At 37.9% G+C, this 12,638-nt stretch overlaps 1 pseudogene; it reads right to left on the bottom strand.

The window, feature by feature from the left end:
• Window positions 1-10,031: 10,031 nt before the first annotated feature.
• Window positions 10,032-10,147, bottom strand: LOC118575442 (annotated as a pseudogene).
• Window positions 10,148-12,638: the final 2,491 nt, after the last annotated feature.

Below are 12,638 nucleotides of genomic sequence, written 5' to 3'. Positions count from 1 at the left end.
TTCACAAGTTCTTCTGGTCTCTCAAGGTACTGTAGTATCAGAGTACACATATATGTGAGCAGGCAAAACATTCTTATACACAAATGTAAGCTTAAAAAATGAATAAATAAATAAATATTTTTAAAGCTGGGTTTTCATTTTGAAAAAAATTGTTTTTCACCCCATAGGCAAATGCCAAGTGCAACTAAGGATTTGTAGATTTTCATAAAATGCAGTGTTCTAACTGTGGTCTACAGGGACAGCTGTCTTATCTCCGAGGTTGACTTCACAAGCACAAGATATCCCTGATGTTTATGATGGCACTGGAAATACATATTGTTTCCAATGAGGGGTAATGGCTAGAGTGGTCACTACAGGTGAATCACTGATACCATTACTTCATGTAAAATGTACCTTGAGATACTAATGTATGCTGAAAGAGAATAAGAAGAAAATTAAGTTACTGAAATATTTACTTAAATTCTGTATGTACTTACTAATTTATATATTGATGAATCTATTATTAAATTTATAATATGTACACATTGAGAGGATTCATGTGAGATGGTAAGGCATATGAAGAATGTGAGTACTTAAACATTGTCCAAACTAAAATTAAAAAAAAAAACAACAAACTAAGTGTGATTATAAACATAGCTGATGGATAGAATCCTGGCCTGCCATGGGACATGGACCTTATATGTCCCATTATCAACAAGGATAAAACAGTGAGGTAAGTCATGTCAGCACTTTGTGCTTAATATTAGAGTATGGTTAGGAGAGATAGCACAAGACACATTTGTTCCTGGCTGTCATTGCTGATGCTCATATTATTGACATACAAATCTTAAATTCTCTTCAGGATTACCTTCCAAAGTTTAAGAGGGGGGTTTCAAACCAGTCAATATACTGGTCATTCTACACAGACTCTACCACTAACTCTATAACTTATAAATGTAATGTTTGATAAGAATACACTAGTCCAGAAAGAGATTCGCATGCTTTATCTTTCAGGGTTTTTGGTTTGTACATTTGTATTGGAATGCTTGCTGTGGACATAAAACTATTCTAAGTTCAAGTAAAATAATCCTACTGAAAAGATATTCTATACATCATGAGTAGGAAGTTGAATTATCACATTGAAGTATTACCACAATCCTTCAGCACTTTCACAGATGGACTGCATTACCCCAGTGGTACCCACATTCACTCTCAGTCAAAGATTTATATTGCAGTTAGTACTGACAGGAACTGGCACAATGTTAGCAATGCCTGTTTTGCTAAACTCTTAAATAGGTAATTTTTGTTCTGTATTTTCTGTCTGTTCCACAAATCTGTTTCTGTCTCAGGTTCCCATTGCCAGACATAAGCACTTACTCAGGCTTCTATTCTTTACTGTATCTACTAAGACTGAAATACATAGTACTCACCTGACATTAGGCATCTGCAGGATGGTTGATTCATTGGATTCAGACTCATTAATAACCAATGTTGTGTGAGAGTCACCTCAAGCCTGAAGTAGAGTTCTGTGATTCTGTGACCTCACCTCCCTGCAGAACTGCAATTTTCATTTCACCTGCCATAGGAATGACAGACCCGGCTCTGGGAGACAAAAAGATGAAATGTTTCAAATTCAACTTTCTATTTTCATCCTTTATTTTCGACTCTCCAAGAATTTCCTTTATGTGGTAGATAAGGACATACAAAGGAAATTCTTAGTAAGAGTATGAAATGCTAAGCAAAGATTTATGTCTTCAGCACTGCTATTATAACTATGTAGAAATTCAATGAAATTAAGAGATTTTGAGCCTGAGTAAGTTTCCTTTGAGTGGCTATACCATTGTAGCTTTTTAATTATTTCAATTGTGAGTTCATTTCAATAAAGTGATTTTAGTTTAAAAGAAAAATATATCACAATTTATGCAAAGATGCAGGGATGTCTAACATGTAGCCATTAGTATATACAGTGTATCACACAGAAGGGCTGAAATCAGATAACACTTGGTTATCTTATTAGATGTCAGTAAATATTTTTCTTCTTTTTACCTTTGCTGAAAATAGATTCTTTTCTTATACAGTATATTCTGATTACAGTTTCTCCTCCCATGTCCTCCTTCCCCCCTCCCATGCAGATTTACTTCCTTTCTGTCATTAAGAAAGAATGGACTTTTAAGATATAAGAATGAAACATAACAAAGTAAACTATAATGAGATAAAACAAACCAAGAAAGGAAAATATCTCAAAAGAAGACATGAGACTCAGAGACCCACTCATTCATAAACTGAGGAACCTACTGAAACACTAAACTAGAAGCTATAATATATATGGAGAGGACCTGGTGCAGATATGTGCAGGGCCTCTGCTTGTAGCTTCAATCTCTGTGTGTTCATATGACCTTTGCTCATTTGAGACAGAAGGCTTTTTCTGCAGGTATCCACCATACCATCTGGCTCATACACTCTTTCTAGCTCTTCTTCCATGGGATTCCTTGAGCTTTGAGGAGAGGGATTTGATGGAAATAACCATTTGCCAGTCCTGATGTCATAAATACCTTTTATGAACTCCAACATTACTTTATCAAATAATTCTTGGATTATCAAGGGATAGGGGGATCATACCTCAGCATAATATAGGGGACATAGTACAGTCCTACAGCTAAGCTTTCGGACCCAAAAATCTTATATTCAAGAGCCACAAACTCACTAACCACCTCTGGTCAATTTTCGCCTTCAGGAGAACTCACTATTTTTTCTAAACAGTACAGAAATAAGAATATAATGTGCAAAACACAAGGCCTTTTGAGGCATTTTCCTTTTGAGACACAAAAATTAAAGAAACTAATATAGAGAAATATAAAGACATGGGGAGGAAGTAAAATTAGCACAAAATGGAAGGAAACTGGGAAAGGCAGGACAATGATGTATATGAATTGGATAAAAAACTCCCCCAACATGACAAAGATTCTAGGTGTCAACAGTATGTATTAGGGTCATAGAGTGGTGGAAAATGCCTAAAAAATGAGAGGCAAAGCATTTGAGTGGAAAACAGAGGAGACAGTGTATTTTCTAAGATATTTGTATTGGCAGGAAGCACAAAACAGATTAAAGGAAGACACAGAACCAGAGGATGGAAGATTCAGAGGATTGACAATAGACTGAAAGCTAGGAAGTTCACTGATACAGATCTTGAACTAGTGAAAAGAGAGTCAAATTTAAACAATACCTATCCACAAATCCAGCCCTACAGAAAGTATGAGAAGGAAAACTCCAAGCCAAAGAAGTTAGGTGCACCTAATACAAACACAAGGAGTAGATAATAACACCCCAGCAAAACCCCCAGAGAGGAAACACATAAACATACTACCAATACCACCACCATAACAAAAATTAATAGTAATTAACAATTTCTGGTTGTGGGATGACTTAGCCCTAACGGGTCTGATTGTCATCTGGCCCAAACCAGTAATGAGATACTTCCTGAGAGCCAACCTGGGTCTGCCTATGGGCTTAACAACAGAAGCTGAGACATGATGTATGATGACTTGGACCAATGAGTGGCAGCCATGTCACACGAGCAGATTTATATTCATTATACCTTACCCTGTGGTGGGGGTAAAGGGTGTATAAGGTTTGTCTGTTCCTGAATAAACTGAGCTTGTCAATTCAATATCCTCTCAGAATCTGTGTTGTTGACTCTGTGCTTACTGACCCTGTCCCTCAAAGTGAACAGCAAAGGACCCTGCCACAACTGGTCATTAATATCTCTCAAAGTAAATGGACTCAATTTGCCAAAAAAAAGACATAGACTAACAGAATGAACATGAACCGTTCTACTATACATAACAAACACACCTCAACATCCAAGATAGAAATTAAAAAAGAGCAAAGTTTTAGAAAAAGATTTTCCAGGATTGGGGATTTAGCTCAGTGGTAGAGCCCTTGCCTAGCAAGCACAAGGCCCTGGGTTTGGTCCCCAACTGCAGAAAAAAAAAGAGAAAAAAGAAAAAGGTTTTCCAATCAAAAGACCTTAAGAAACAAGCTGGTGTAGCTACTTTAATATCTAATAACATAGACTTCAAACCAAAATTAACCAAAATAGTTGGAGAAGGAAATTTTATATTTGTCAAAGGAAAAATACACCAGAATGATGTCTCAATTCTGAATATATATGCCCCAATGCAAGGACACTCACATTTGTAAAAAAAAAAAAAAAAAAAAAAAAAAAAAAAAAAAAAAAATCCTAAATCTTAAATCAAAGCCCACTCATTAATAGTGGCAGACTTCAACACCTCATGTTCACTAATGAGAAGGTCTGAAAGTCAGAAATTCAACAGAGAAACAAGGGAGCACACTGGCATTATGAATGTAATGGTCCTTGTAGGCATCTATAGAGCATTTCACCCAAACCCAAAAGAATACACCTTCTTCAAAACACCTTGTTGAACCTTCTCCAAAATTGATCATATACTGAGTCACAAAGCAAGTCTCAATACATACAAGAAAATAATAATAAACCCATACATCTTAACAGACCATCATGGATTAAACCTGGGTTTCAACAACATCAGAAACAACAGAAAGTCTAAAAATTAATGAAAATGGAACCACTCTCTTCATTTGGGTCAAGGAAGAAATAAAAGAGAATTCCTTGAAGTAAATGAAATTGAATGCATTACATTCCCATACTTAATGGAACACACTGAAAGCATTGCTAAGAGGAATGTTCATAGCACTAAGTGCCTTTGTAAAGAAATTAGGAAGATCTCATACCAGCAAGTTAACAGAAATCCTGAAAGCTTTAGAACAGATAGAAGAAACCATATCAAAGAGGTGGGAGAAGATTTATTTATTTATATTTCATGTATATTTTTGATTTGCCAACCTATAGGTCTGTGTACTATATTCATGCACTGCCTGCAGAGTCCAGAAGAGGGTATCAGATCTTCTTCAACTAGAGTTACAAATATTTGTTAGTCTCAATGTAGGTGCTGTGAATAGGACCCTGGTCCTTTGAAAGAGCAGCCAGTGCTATTAATTGCCAAACCATCTCTCTACTCCTCTCTCCCATTTCTTGATCAGTTTTGTGGAACTATGACCATATGTAAAACACACTTCTGATATAAAACTGGCTACATTAGTGAGTGTCCATTGCAACACAGCTTCCTAGTGGGTTTTCACAGTATTTTAACTTTCTCCAATTCTTCTTTAACTAGCTAGTACTCATGAGAAATCTTGTGTTTCTTTGAGATAATTACACGGTCAAGAGAACATGCTGGACTTGACTTTGATTCTGCTCCCTTGGGTCCTTACTGCAGCAATTATAGGCATGTACCATGACCTTCAGCTCAAAAACTAATCACATGTATAAGACAAGTGGTCAAGAGTTTAGAGAGCAAAACTTCAGCTTCATTCTGACATACAAACTTGATTCTCTTGCTCAGCCATCCATGTTCCTTCCTCAGTGTATGTGTTTGTGTTTGTGTGTTTACATATGTATGCATGCATACCTTTGTAGATGCCAGAGCTTATTCTCCAGTACCTTACTAAATCACTCTGTCCCTTATGTTCGTGACAGCTTCTTTCATTGAATCCAGTCCTTTCTTTTTAGAATAGACAGGCTGCCCATTGAGCCCCAGGATCCTCTTGTCTGGGACCACACAAAATGAGGTAACAGATCTCCATTAAATGCAAACATTTTTATGGGTGCTGGGGATCCCAACTCAAGACCTTCAGAATACCCAACAACTCTACTGTCACCTGATACTACTTTCCAAACTACAAGCGCATTTATCAAGGCATCTATGGAACAATTGTCAGTTCACTTTTTGGGAGAGAGACTCTGCAGAAGACATAGTATGTGTGCAACTTCATCCTTGACCTTTAGTGCCTGTGCCCTTTAAAAAATGTGTGTTTGTTCCCTTCCCAGCTTCTGAAACTACAGGAGCGAAGAATGACTTACACACTTACATTCTTCCTATTTGTGATGTTTCCTACCCACTAAAGGTTCTTTTTGTTCTTTTTATTTACTCATTTATGGAAGCAAATATTTTTCAAGGGGTGATGTCAACAGAAGACACTTTTGTCATGCCCTGTCCATGTACCATTATCCTGTCATCTTCTCTTTGGATAAATTCTGAGAATATTCAACATTTATCCTAGGGGTTACTGTCAACTTCATACTATATGAGGGTTGTAGTTTGCATTGGTGAAAGCATCCCCATCCTGCAGCCAGCATCACAGATGCGTCCCTTTTGCACAGGTGAGTTGTTTTCTTTTAGACATCCAGTTTGAGGAGGAGACAACAATATGCAGGAATCTGGTTGAGTGCATACTGCCTAACTAGTCTCTAACTCTCAGCATGTACCAATTGTCCATAGCATTTTACTTATAGTTAACTATTTTTTTTTTATTTAGACAGTCTCAGTTTGTTTAGTTTCTATCTTTTACCAGTGATCAGACCTGGAGAACTTGTCATATGTCTATACACAGGATATTCATTGAAAACAGTTGATCAAATCCACTCCACATGTATGGTGTGGATTTTAAAATCAGCTATTAATTGTAAAACATTGTGAAAAATACTGACAAATGTCAATGGCAATAGAAATTTATTGTGTTATTATAATGTTGTACATGGCTAATTTTCTTAACTCTAATAATTGGAAATTCATTGAGACTAAGGAAACACTTCACTGAAAGTACAGATTTTATCATTACATATGTTTAGAAATTAGTCATCCTGGGTAACACATTAGTTGGCATGCTATGAAAAATGTAGACCTGCATGTCTACCAAGAGTGCTTTGGATCTTGTTTGGAATGGCCAAGTAGTAGGACAGAATGGCATGTGGAGTGATGAAGGACTGTAATGACAATGACAGAATGGCATCCAGAGACTTGGCCATTAAAATCCTTTTCCTGAACTGGTCCTGTAGAACCATAGCTGCAGGATCTCCATGACTTGAGGCAACAGCATGATAGCTGAGAGGAGTTTTAGTGATGCCAAGCATGGATATTGTAACAGAAGCCAGAGTTCTTTAACCAGACCAACAACTCACTGAAATGAACATTTACAAGTAAATTTGAGTGGACAAAATACTGTATGACACACCACAGCTTTCAATGCAACTAAGACTAATGAAAAAGTGTTGGTAAAGATGGAGGTGCAAATTGTTTTATTTGTTTGTGTTTTTTTTGCTTGCTTTGTTTTTAATTAATATTAATATTTTTTTTCTTTTGCGGAGATACCATGAGGATGAGGGACAGATATGGAGGGAATAGGCAAGGAATGTGGTTGGGAGCATGATGGGAAATTCCCCAAAAATCCCCCATATGGACCAGAGATGAGTGCCTGGGGTCAGATTCAGAGAGGCCTGCCCCTAGGTCCCATCCCTGGGCACCAGCCATTCTAGGAATACCTGCCCAACTTGGCCCCAGTTTCTGGCCATCTGGCAGGCCCCAAAGGAAGGTTCCCCTTTTCCAAGACCACAGGCAGACTCTGCAATCTCCACGCCCTGCCCCAACACCCAGCTGATTGAGACCCCAGCCACTTCCTAAGACATAGAGACCAGCTCCCAGCTCCCATTCTGCCCAGAAGCTCCCATCTGGTCAAGAGGTGAGTGCCTAGGGTCATACCTAGAGAGACCTGCCCATAGGTCACATCACTGGGCACCAACTATTCCAGGGAAGACATGCCCAACTTGGCCAAAGGTCCTGGCCATCAGGCAGGACCACCCCCCCATGGGGAATGTCCCCCTTCTCTAACACCACCAGCAGACACTGAAATCTCCATGCCCTGCTGCCTACAATCTGCCCCAGGCAACAGGCACTACCTGAGACTCAGAGACAAGGTCCAAGCTCCCGTCTTTTCCAGAGCTTCCATCTGGACCAGAGAGAGGTTTTCTGAATCTTTCAGCTCTGTCTGGACCAAGAGCACTGATAAGACCAAGAGCAAATGCACTAGAAGAAGGGCAGACGTCAAGGCAGAAGTACATACAACAAAATAAAGTGTAGTACAGCATCACCAGAACCTAGCCCTCCTCCAACAGCTAGACCTGAATATCACAGAATGGAAAAAGCAGAAGAAAACAACCATATGAAAAACAATATGAAGAGGCTAGAGGCTTATATAGAAGTAATCAAAAATAAAGTGGAGGAACAGACAAACAAACAAGGGGAAGAATGCTATATAAAAAAAAAAAAAACTAGAGAAAAGGACAGATAGAGCAGAAGAAAACAATAAATCCCTGAAAGAAAATAATAAAAAGGCAACAAAACAGACAAGGGAAAGTGTCCAAGACCTGAAAAGAGTAATAGAAAAAATGAAGAAGACACAAGCAGAAAAAATGCTGGAAACAGAAAATCTGAGTAAATGAATATGAAATTCAGATGCAAGTATAACCAAGAGAATGCAAGAGATGGAATAGAGGATATCTGGTGTTGAAGATATGGTATAATAAATAGATTCATCAATCAAAGAAAACACTAAAACCAACAAAGTCATGATGAAAAATGTCCAAGAAATTTGGGACACCATGAAAAGACCAAACCTACTAATAAAAGGGAAAGAAGAAGAAGAAGAAGAAGAAGAAGAAGAAGAAGAAGAAGAAGGAGAAGAAGAAGAAGAATACCAACTCAAAGGCACAGAAAATATATTCAACAAGATTATAGAAGAAAATTTTTTCAACTTAAACATGGAAATGCCTATGAAGATAAAAGAAGCCTTTAGAACACCAAACAGACTAGAACCACCTCAAAATGTCCTCTTGCCACATAGTAATTAAACAACTAAATGTACAGAATAAAGAAAAAAATATTAAGAGCAGCAAAAGAACAAGGCCATGTAACGTATAAAGGCAAATCCATCAGAATAACAACCAATTTCTCAATGGAGACTTTGAAAGCCATAAGGACCTGGACAGATATAATGCAGATACTAGAGACCCTGGATGCCAGCTCACACTAATATACCCAGCAAAACTTTCAATCATCATAGATGGAGTGAGCAAGACATTCCCAGACAAAGCAGGAATTAAACAATACTTATTTTCAAACCCAGCCATACAGAAAGCACAAGAAGGAAAATTCCAACCAAAGGAAGTCAGATATATGCTTGAAAACACAGGCAATAGGTAACACCATAGCAGTAAACCAAAGAGAAGTGAAATACATACACACACTACTACCAAAAAGAAAAAAAAATAACACGAATGAAAAATCACTGGTCATTATTATCCCTTAATATTAATGGACTTAATTCACCTATAAAAATACACAGGCTAACAGAAAGGAAATAAAAGCAGGACCCATTTTTCTGCTGCATACAAGAAACACAGTTCAAATTCAAAGGGATATACTACCTAATAATAAAAGGCTGGTAAAAGATTTTCCACTCAAATGGTCTTATGAAGCAAGTGGGTATAGCCATCCTAATATCCAGCAAAATACACTTCAAACTAAAATCAATTAAAAGAGATCAAGAAGGACATTACATACTCATTGCAGGAAAGATCCACCAAGATTAAGTCTCAATTCTGAACATTTATGCCACAAACACAAGGACATCAACAGATGTAAAAGGAACATTACTAAAGCTTAAATCACATATAATCCCCACACACTAATAGTGGGAGACTTCAACACCCCAATTTCACCTCTGGACACATCTGCCAAATTGAAACTTAACAGAGAAATAAAGTATTTAACTGATGTTATGACTCAAATGGACTTACTCAATATCTACAAAACATTGCATCCTAACCAAAAAGAATGCACCTTCTTCTCAGCACCCCATTGAACCTTCTCTAAAATCAACCACATACAAGGCCACAAAGCAAATCTCAACAGATACAAAACAATTGCAATAACCTCCTGTGTTCTATCAGACCACCATGTTTTAAAGTTAGGTTTCAACCACAACAAAAACTACAGAAAGTCTACAATCTCATGGAAACTAAATAATGCTCAACTGAATCAGCAATGGGTTAAGGAAGAAATAAAGATAGAAATGAAAGACTTCCTAGAGATCAATGAAAATGAACTCATCATATACCTAAACATATGGGACAGTATGAAAGTTGTGCTAGAAGGAAATTCATCCTTATGCAGGGGCCATGCTCATCTTCTCTGTATCGTTCCAATTTTAGTATATGTGCTGCCAAAGGGAGCACAAGAAGGAAATTCATAACACTAAATGCCCACATTAAGAAGTTGGAGAAATCTCACACTAGTGACATAACAGCTCACCTGAGAGCTCTAGAACAAGAAGAAAAAAAATCTCCCAGGAAGAGTAGATGCCAGGAAATTATCAAATTGAGAGATGAAATCAATAATGTAGAAACAAAGAGGACAATATAAAAATTAATGAAACAAAGAGTTGGTTCTTTGAGAAGATCAACAAGATAGAAAAGCCCTTATCCAAACTAACCAAAACAAAGAGAGAGAGACCATCCAAATTAACAAAAGCAGAAATGAAAAGGGGGACATAACAACAGACAATGAGGAAAGGCAGAAAATCATCAGGTCACAATTCAAAAACCTCTACTCCACAAAACTGGAAAATCTAAATGAAATGGACAATTTTCTGGAATGGTACCACATACCAAAGTTAAATCAAGACCAGATAAACCATTTAAATTGTTCAATAACACCTAAGGAAATTGAATCAGTCACTAAAATCTCCCAACCACAAAAAGGACAGGACCAGATGGTTTCAGCACATAATTCTACCAGATCTTCAAAGAAGAGTTAATACCAATACTCTTTGAATTGTTCCACACAATTGAACCAGCAGGAATATTACCAAACTTCTTCTATGAGGCTACAATTACCCTAATTCCTAAACGAAACAAAGATGACACAAAGAAAGAGAACTACAGTCTGATCTTCCATATGAATATTGATGCAAAAATACTCAATAAAATACTGACAAACTGACTCCAAGTACACATCAAAATAATTATCCACCAAGATCAAGTAGGCTGGTTGGAATGCAAGCTTGTACATCCATTTTCAAAATCAGTATGGCACTTCCTTTGAAAATTGGGAATCCATCTCCCACAAGACTCAGCTATAGCACTCTTGGGCATATACCCACGGAATGCTCAGTCATACCACAAGGGCATTTGCTCAGCTATGTTCATATCTGCATTGTTTGTAATAGCCGGAACCTGGAAACGACCTAGATGCCCTTCAAATGAAGAATGGATAAAGAAAATATTGTACATATACATAATGGAGTACTATACAGCAAAGAAAAACCATGAGGTTTGCAGGCAAATGGATGGATATAGAAAAAAATCATCCTGAGTGAGGTAACTCAGACTCAGAAAGACAAACATGTATGTACTCACTCATAGTAGGATACTATATGTGAAACAAAATGACTACATTGCGACACAACTCCAGGGAGGCTACCATTAAAACAGGACCTTAAGAAAGACATAGGGATTGCCCAATGACAGGGAAATGGATGAGATCTACATGAACAACCTGGATGACAGTGGGAGTAATGAAGGGCAAGGTTCAAGGGAAAGAGAACTTAGGGGAGCAAAAGATCCCAGCTGAATTAAGAACAGAGAGGGAGAACAAAGAATAAGAGACCATGATATATGAAGACCACATGAGAACAGGAAGAAGCAAAGTGCTAGAGAGGTCCCCAGAAATCCACAATGATACATCCACTGTAGACTACTGGCAATGGTCAAGGGAAAGCCTGATTGGATCTAGTCTGGTGATCACATGGCCAACCACCCTAATTGTCATGCTGGAGCTCTCATCCAAATAACTGATGGAAGTGGATGCAGAGATCCTTGGCCAGGCCCCAGGTTGAGCTCCAGGACTCCAGTTGTCAAGAAAGAGGAGGGACTTTAAGAGTGTGAATTGTTGAGACCAAGATTGAAAAAAGCACAAGGACAAATAGCCAAACTAACGGAAACACATGAATTTTGAACCAAATGCTGTGGAGCCCCCAACTGGATCAGGCTCTCTGGATACATGAGCCAATTGAATAGCTTGAACTGTTTGGGACTCATCCAAGGAGTGGGACCTGGTCCTGTCCTTAGTGCAAGAGCTGGCTGATTGGAACCTTGGGCTTATGTAGGGACACTTTGCTCAGACTGGAAGGAAGGGACTGGACCTGCCTGTACTGAATCTACCAGGTTGAGCTGAATCCCCAGGGGAATCTTGGCCCTGGAGAAGATGGGAATGGAGGGGAGGGGCATTTGGGAAGGCAGATGTGGAGGTGGGGGTAGGAGGAGAGGGGAATCCATGGCTGATACGTAAAATTAAAACATAAATACTATAAATAAATAATAAGCATGAAAATAACCTCTGAATATAATCTCCTTATTCAGTTTTCTCCTGACCATTAACAATTAACAACTTGTAACCAACCACCATAAAAAATGACAATATCCATAACTCATAAAACAATCTAAAACCTTCCATCCTAACTCTTGGGTATATGGGTGTGATTTTCTTAAAATTACTTCCTGCTTTCTGGGAGAGAAGACATCTTTAGGGGATCCTGAAAAGAAAATTTTGGTTAATTGTCAAATCCTGTATCATTTGACCAGTCACAGCATAATGAGAAAGTGTAGGTCTTGTTTCAAGTCCTTGTTCAAGTAGTCTGTCAGGCTGGATTATCTCAGCTAGCTTTCT

Source organism: Onychomys torridus, unplaced genomic scaffold (genome assembly GCF_903995425.1).
Source record: "Onychomys torridus unplaced genomic scaffold, mOncTor1.1, whole genome shotgun sequence".
NCBI classification, from domain to species: Eukaryota; Metazoa; Chordata; class Mammalia; order Rodentia; family Cricetidae; genus Onychomys; species Onychomys torridus.
This window is presented reverse-complemented; position numbering and strand designations above follow the sequence as displayed.